We start from the raw sequence: 9,282 nt of genomic DNA on the forward strand, positions 1-9,282 counted from the left end.
CTAATGTGGCAAATAATGAGACCACAATTGGTGGTGCGGGTTTTAGTAGAAATGCAGGACCTGGGAATAATATTTCATTAAATATAGATCTTACGGTATTTAGTTATGTTTCTAGTGGAATTGTTCAACAAGCAATGTTAACATTAATAGTACCACCTCCTATTACACCAACTGAAAGCTATAAAATTTAATGGTATTAATTAGATTCAAACAGTGGCAACAAGATAAATTTTTCTATTTGACCACTTTAAAATTGGTGAAATATTTGTTGAAGATGTGTCCAATTATTGCATCAGAAGAGGTCACAAAGATTGACATGGTGGAGACTTTGAAACACAGAGATTTCCTATGCTGAAATTACATACTGAATTGTTTGGGAAGTTCATTAAACAATGTTTATTATAACATTTTTACTTTTAAATAATTGTAGGAGTCCTTGGAAAAGAAATATAAGACCAAGGATATTGGCACCAAGAAACAAGTGGTTGCCAAATTTCTTGACTTCAAAATGATGGATTATAAAATCCATAGTTTATCAAGTTTAAGAATTGAAAATTATTTTAAATGATATATTTGCAGAGGGTATGTCATCGAATGAAGCTTTCCAAGTGACTGCCATAATTGAGAATCTTCCTTTAGGCTGGTTAGATTTTCAAAAATTATTTGAAGCACAAATGGAAAGAAATGATTCTTGAAGATTTATTATTAGTTGACAATTGAAGAAGACAATAGAAGGGCAATAAGTTTCTCTAAGGAACTAAAGGCTAATATTATTGAAGCTTATAATGTCAAAATTAATAACAAAATGAAAAGTTTTGATCAAGTTAAAAATAAACAAAGAGAGCAGAATAAGATGTTTCAAGGAAACCGTTATGTCTGTCATAAACTAGACTATAGAGCCTACAATTGCTACGAGCATAAAAGACAATATAAGGGCAAATCTATAAAAAAAAAGTGAACCTCACTAAACAGGAAGACACTAAAATTATTGCTGCTATAGTTGTATCTAAAGTGTCCTTAGTTACTAACACTAAGGACCGGTGGATTGACACAGGTGTACTACAAATCATATTTGTGTAGGCAATAATTGATTTTCAAATTATGAGAAAGCAAAAGAAAATGAGCAATTGTATGTGGCGAGCTTAAACTCAGTATATTGTTAGAAGAAGAAAAATGGTCTTGAAGTTCACATAAAAAATAGTTTACTTTATTGAATGTCTTGTATATACGTAAGATTCAAAAGAAACTCTTTTTGGGTCCCATACTTAGTAAGAAAGGGGTTTATAATGATTTTTCAATCTGATAAGTTTGTGATCTCTAGAGGATGTATGTATGTAGGAAAATTGTATTTATGTAATGATTTATTTAAGGCAAATGTTGTCGTTGTCAATGTAGACCACAAGTTCATGTATCTAAAAAAATTGTTATCAATAAATAAAATTCTTTAGCTTACATGATTGTTTCTCCTTTTATGTGACATTGTAGATTAGGACATGTAAATTATGACACTATAAAATTCCAAAGTTTAACTTGAGTATTGAATACAAATGTGAGATTTGTGTTGAAGCAAAATTAGCTAAAAAAATATTTTAATCCAATTGACAAAATAAATTGAGCCTCCACAATTAATCCATAGTGATTTATGTAATTTAAAATTTGTGTAAAGTATAAGAGGAAATAAGTGTTTCATCATTTTTGTGCTAAAATTCCCAGTTCAGCATTCTGTGCCAAAATTCCCACTTCAACATAGAATCCACTTTTTATGCTTCTATGCTGAAGTGGGCAAATTTGGCACAGAATCATTGCCATAATCTTGTATGGTTTGATACAGATGGGCACGTTTCTCTGGCTCATCTTGGCACAGAATCTTGTATGGTATGTACAACTTCTGTGCCAAAATGGGTACATTTTTTTAATAAAATATTTAAAAATATAAGTATAAAATAATTAAAAATAAGTAAATATGCTTGTTCAATTCATACATAGTGCAAATATTTCCCATGGAGTACTATATGACATGAGGTGAATGGCTTGTGTATTCTCTATGATCCTTTCAAGGGTAAGCTTCAGGGTTGCTCGATAGCTGATATTTTGGCAACTCTAGCATCCTATGTGACATTGTAGATTGAACTTCCTCTTGTACTTTGTTCTGCTTGAAGCAATTTCACTGAAGTTGATTTTCCACAATTCAAACCAACACACTTATGATCGAAATGTGGCAGGAAACTCAATACTAATAGACTAGAATATCCAGCAGATTCTTGTAAGGGATTCATACATATTATTCACTTTTCCATGTATATATTGTCTTTGAGGCTTTAAGCAACTTCTTTGCTGAGGATGACGGAGCTGATATGACCTTTAAGCAGATGGAGAACGAAAGACTGGAAACCAATGACCATGCCAAAGGACACAACTTGAGCTCCCACATTAATAAACCAAACCCAAGCTGGCCTTATGACTCCAAAGGTAAAACGCAATTCCCATCATCGGTTTTCCATGAAAATAGTAGCCAGCTAACGACACAGCGAAAGCAGAAACATTAGCTGCAACTATGACCCCAACGCACTTAATGCACTTTTTGAAGTGTCAACGAACGAAATTCCAGACCGAAGGTTTTCATGAGACTTCAAATTAATCAACATCTTTAACAATTACCATTTCTTGGCAGGTGATGTCCCTCCATATTTCTCCATCAAGATTCAGTGTTACCGAATAGAAATTCCAGCAAAAATAAAAAGAAGAAGCAAAAACCAACAAATATGAGATGCTTACACAAAATACTGGGCAGCAATGAGTATTTATAACAGAAACAGAGCAGAGTAGAATAGTGATTCAGTTACATCAGGATATGTACAATTTGAATTCAATCGGGATGTGAGAGATGTAATTCAATTAGATAGGAAAGTGGAGTTTGGTTTGTTACAAACAAATTATAGAGTTTGTTAAGAACAATAATTGGAAATTTGAAGTGGTTAGTCCACGGAAGATTAAATTGTAATTTCTAAGAAGTCGATAAAACTAACAAAAGTAATTTTTCTTTAAGCATGTATATCATCTGTTGTGAAGTATGATTTGTATATTATGGATCTCAGCTTCTGTTAACAATCCTGCTGGAACAAGAGTTTTCAATTCTTGAGCATATGTACTAGGGCGTTTTCTAGCTCTTATAGCATATGTACTAAAAGGTGGTTGAAGGAATTAAGGTTTTCCTATTGTTTTATAATGTAGATTTATCAATTTTTACTCAATTACAAAGTAATTTGATTCTATAGTATTTTGACAGAATGATTGAACTCATTGAGTTTATCATGACTCAAGTAAAAACACCAAGTCTTATTAGACTTGGATGATTTTGATCATTTTACCTTCCAACAACATCATACATGTCTACATCCAACCAATCTATATTTTCAATCTATTCTTGTGGTTCATATTATCATCAAATTGGTATTAAAAAAATGTTGTGCATGTTCTAGAGAGTTAGCCATCTCATTGCATGAATCTGTGGTTTCAAATTTCCTTTTTCTTTTTGAGGGGAACAAGAAGAACATCTTTTATTTCTCAATTGCGTACAGGGACATTCATAATATTTCATTTATCAAACTATTACTTGTAATGGGGAGAAGCAGGTAGAGAGAAAATTTGGCCTATAGCAATTCTTTTGAATGATGGAGAATCCATCAATAGAAACTAGTGGGAATCACTCTCTTACTTGCTATATTCTGTCATCCCTCCCTCAAGTGCTGATATAAACGTGGTAGTGGTGCTTATGATGTCTTGAGAACCAAGGTAAGATCAAACTTGTACTTTCATCCGTTTAAAAGTTTTAAGCCCTTTATAGATCACTTCTCTTACTCCTTATTCTGCTATGGTTGCTTTTAATGGTTTGACCAGTGCCTACCAGAACCTTATTTACAATTCTTATCAATCTAAAATATGTTTCTAAATCTATCCAGGAAGAGACTTGATTCTGGTAAAATGCCACACTTCCACATTCAGTGCAATCCCCAGTAATGAGAAGGAGATCCACCATAAAATAACAAGAACTCCCGCCCATCTGATCGTCCGAAAAATCAAGGAAATAGTCGATGACACCCAAACCAATCCCCTGACAAAATCTTTCACCCAACTCAAATTCCTTGACTCTTCATTTCTATCCAATACATCCAGCACACCACAAATAATATATATAGAACTAATGACAGCAATAGACTGAAAAACCTACAAAAACACAACACCTTCTTGTATCCCCAGTATTGTCACTCTTTCTAACAGTACCAAGAATGAGAAGCTTAGCACACGCAAACCATCAATTGTAAGTAGCTAAGCTATAAAGAGACTATGCTTGGAGATGAGTTATCCTAAAAGCGGTTTCTGTAAACATAACTTGCCACGCACTGAAACACACAAAATGCATTAAACAAGGGCATCAACAAAAATGAAACGATAGATCATCAAAGAACAAAAACTTAATATAGATTTAATACTACTTTCATAATCAACATGCACAAATAGAAAAACACACTTGAAGAATAATAACAGAGTGAGAGAAATAATGGGGAATAAACACCTTGAATTGCAGTTCTTGATTCGGCTTGAAGAATCCCACTGTTGGGTTAGTGGAAATAGATGCACCTACAAAATCTTAGATAGGGAGGAAGAAGTATAAGAATGGTAACAAGCGCGAAAGACTGAATAAAGGTAACTTCTAGAGAAAACACAACGAGAAAGAGAGAGGGATGAAGAAACGCGTCTCCTGCGCACCTCATACGCACATAAGAAGAGAAACAAAAACCAAAGAAAGAGATGGAAGAAGAACCCCATACGCACCTCTCGCTTTCTTCCTCAAAGATCTCAAATATGGAAAGAGGAGGAGATCCAAACGAACTTGCCCAAACAAGTATGAAGACAGAAGCTTTCGATTTGCAGATCTAGGATTGCAGGTGAAACTCAATTTGCAGATCTCAAATCATTTGATTTGCATGTGAAACTTGATTAGGGTTTTGATCAAGGTTGCATCTTCTCAGAACTCCATGGTAAGAGCATGAACGATCAGGGTTTTTCAAAACCTAGTGGCTTTCATTCTCATTCAAGTTGTAGATCTTCTCAGAACTCGATGGCCAGAGCACGCTAGTTGCTTTCGTTCAACTTCTTCCTACCGTTGTGAGTGTGAGAAATGGCGAAGGAGTTGCTCTTTGTTTTATGTTCATAATGACGTCGATGCCCCTCATTTCAGTTTTTGTTGACTTCTGTGGCAAAGTGGGCAAATGGCACAGAATAAGTGTGCCAGAATCGTTACCATACAACCCCTTGTACTCAATTTTGTTATGTATCTTTATTAAATAGCAAGTATGAGGCCATAAATATATTTATTGAATATAAAAATAAAGTACTTAATAAAAAGATCAAAGTTTTGAGGTCCTATAGAGGAAGAGAATATGATTCTTTTAAACTTCAAAAGGTGTGAGAGTTTGGGATAATACACCAAACAACCGCTCCTTATAGTCTACAACAAAATGAAATTGCTGAAAGGAAGAACAAAACTTTAAAAGAAATGATTGATGTCTTGCTTATAAGTTCTGGTTTACCTTAAAACTTGTGGGGAAGTGGTAATATCTGCTAATTACATTCTTAATAAAATACATCACAGGAAAATATGTAAAATACCATATGAATTATGAAAAATGAGGACTCCATCATATAACTACTTGAAAGTGTTGGGATGTCTTGCAAAGGCTGCAATACCTCTTCCTAAACAAGTTCGTTTATGAGCAAAAATAGTTGATTGTATTTTTATTGGCTGCACAAAATAGTAGTGCATATAGATTTTTAATTCATAAATTTGAAAATGCAGAAGTTCATGCCAATACAATCTTAGAATCGAGAGATGTTGAATTCTTAAGTATAAATATTTTCTAAAAGGAAATAAATAGAAATCATCTCAAGATAAATAAGTGTCATCTCATAAAAGATCGAGTGAATCTATATTTGATGATAGTGAATGTTAAGGTAGAAGAGTCTGAATCTTAAAAGAGTAAAAGGGTTAAGACTATTAAGTCATTCTGAATTGACTATCTAACATACATGTTAGAAGGTAAACCTCAAACATTTATTGAGGTAATATCAACTTCAAATACTCCATTTTGGAAAGAACCTGTAGACAATGAAATTGCTTTTATCCTAAATAATCATACTTAAGAATTGGTTGATCTTCCTACGGAAAATAAATTAATTGGATGCAAGCAAATTTTCAATATAAAGCGTAAAGTTGATGCTTCAATTGATTGGTATAAAGTGAGATTGGTAGCTAAGGAATTTAGACAAAAATAAGGTTTAGACTATTTTGATATTTATTCACCAATAACTAGAATAACATCAGTAAGCATGTTAGTTGCCATAACTTCATTATATGGCTTGCAAGTACATCAAATGGATGTTCAAATTGCTTTCTTAAATGGTATTTTGAAAAAAAATATATATGAAATAACCTAAAAAATTCAATGTTAAAGGATAAGAACACAAAGTTTGTAAACTTGTCATATTATTGTATAGACTTAAACGAGCTCCTAAACAATGGCATGAGAAACTAGATCAAGTTATGAAGAACCATGGTTTTAGAATTAACAAGTTTGATAAATGTGTATACATCAAATCTACTTCAAATGGTTATGTACTCATTTGTTTATATTTTGATGATATGCTGATTTTTGGTAATAATATAAAAATTATTAAGCACACCAACAATATCTTTGAGAAGAATTTCGAGATAAAAGATCTAGGTGTTGCTAATATTATATTTGGCATTAAAAATTAAAGAATTTTGATGGGCTAGCATTAACACAATCTCATAAATTAAGAAGGTAATAGAGAAATTTAAAGCATTTGGTACTAATTATGCAAATAATTCATTTTTATCACACCTACCTCTGCATAAGAATATTGAAAAAAGTGTTAATCAAAATAGGTAGACTCATGTATATCATGAATTGCACTAGACCAAATATTGCATTTGCGGTTGGCAAACTGAATTGACATACAAGCAATTCAAGTCTACGAATATTGGAATGCTTTATTGAGAATATTGGGTATTGAATAGGACTCAAAGTTATGTTTTACAGTATAATAAATATCAAACTGTATTAGACGGATATAGTAATACCAATTGGATTTCAGATTCTGAGGAATCAAAATCAATTAATGAATATGTATTCCCACTAAGAGGAGCCGCAGTATCAAGGAAATCCTCAAAGCAGACTCTGATAGCATGTTCAAAAAATGGAATCTAAATTTATTGTTTTAGATAAAGTTGGCGAAGAAGCAGAGTGGCTTCGGCATTTTTTGGAGGATGTTCCTTTTGGCAAAAACCAATGCCTGCAATTTGCATACATTGTGATAATCTGGCGGCTATTGCAAGACTACAAAACATGATGTATAATTGTAAATCTAGACACATTGATCGTAAACATAATTCCATGAGACAGTTGCTCTTAAACGGTGTATTTCCATCGACTTTGTAAAGTCAAATAAAAATATTGTGGATCTGCTAACAAAAGGCTTGTCTAGAGAACAAGTAAATTGTGTATTGAGGGGAATCTAGTTTAAAGCTTTAACATAAATAAAGAGATTCTAAGGTAGAAACCTAATTTAGCAATTGGAGATCCCATTAACTAAAGTCAATGGGACAATGCAAATTCTAGTTTGAGCATTATTTTCCATTCTTAAGATGCATCAATGCTACTTACACTAGTTTCGTGTACTTTATGCAATTAATTATTCCTATAGCTCAATGACCATATAATTTGAAACATTAAATGAAGTATTATAGGATAATTCTGATAAAAATGCACCTACATGCATGAAAAAGTTGGTCGACTTTAGAGAACTTTTAAAGGCAAAATTTTCTAAAGCATACATAAATTCTAAGAAGTTTAGGACCAAAAAGATGAACCCAACAAAAAAAATATATAATTGGAAGAGCTCTATATGAGATCTATTGTTTAGGCTGACATAAACAACTGGCAATTCCAGTCATAGTTGATCGACTAGTTAAGTGACTCCAATAGGTTTTCATTAAAGAAGGTTCAAAGCAAAAGCTACCTATCTTGATGCATTGTTCTTCTGTCATCACATTTAGGTTTCTTTGAAGGGTTTTTTTTGGGTAAATGTGGAGGATTGTTAGTATTAATGTTTTGATTAAACAAAAAAAGATAAATAAATTTGATTCAATTAGTCATATTGGTTCAATATACCTTTCGAGTTTAAAAAACATATGTATATATGTACCTCTTCTTTAATAGGTACATTGATTGGAATAGACATATTGATTCAAAATGATACAATGATTCAAGTGTCCTCCATTCATTTGATATATTGTTTTAAATGGGCATATTGTTCCAAATGGACATATTGATTATATATGTTTTGTCATCCCTTATAAATAGAATGAAAGACTTGTGGAAAGAAAAATATATTTTTTTTTGTGTTAGCATTTCTCTTATCTTCAAAATTCTGATTATTAGTTTCCTTTAGTTAAAATCTATAAATTAATTATTTTCTATAGTTTCTACTTTCTAAATGTAGTGAATTCTATCAAGTTCGATTGAGATTTGAGTCCAATTTGTTAGAGTGCAACTCAAATTGATTTTAGGAGTTGTATTTTAGTAGGCAAAGTTCATCAATTTGCTAACACCATAGGCAAGAACTAATTGTCGAGAAGAGATTCGGTTTGATCCATACCTCTCTTCATTTCTTTTGTAAATTAATTTATTTTAATTTAATTGAGTTTTGTATTTCTCTTAAGTGCAAATCGCATTATTATTACAACAAATGAATATTTGAATATTTGTATATTTAAAATAAATATATAATTACTTTTGTTTAGGACTGGATATTTGATTATTTGTATGATTAGGTACTTCTTTTTATGATTAAGATGTAAAGTAGCTAAATTCCATAATCTCTTGGTCTACAAATGGGATTCTAATCTTGTTGTTGTTGTGGTCAAGAAAGCGTGAAGGGCAACAAAGTTCATAACATCCCCTAAGGGGCGAATCATAAAAGAAATGTTTGGATAATGACTCAACTAAATGGCAATTGTGTATGTTAAAGATGGGGGTATTACATAATATAAAGTAGGAGTTTTGCCTCTGGCGTCAAGAAATTTGATCTCAAACCTCTACTTGGAGGTATTAGCCTTTTTATTGAGCCATTTGAATTCCAATCACCATGAACAGCTTCAAATCATTCCATGATCGAGTCAAATACAAGATCACCATCAAG

Source organism: Hakea prostrata, chromosome 6 (assembly GCF_041222555.1).
Source record: "Hakea prostrata isolate BN-2017 chromosome 6, UWA_Hpros_2, whole genome shotgun sequence".
Lineage (NCBI taxonomy): Eukaryota > Viridiplantae > Streptophyta > Magnoliopsida > Proteales > Proteaceae > Hakea > Hakea prostrata.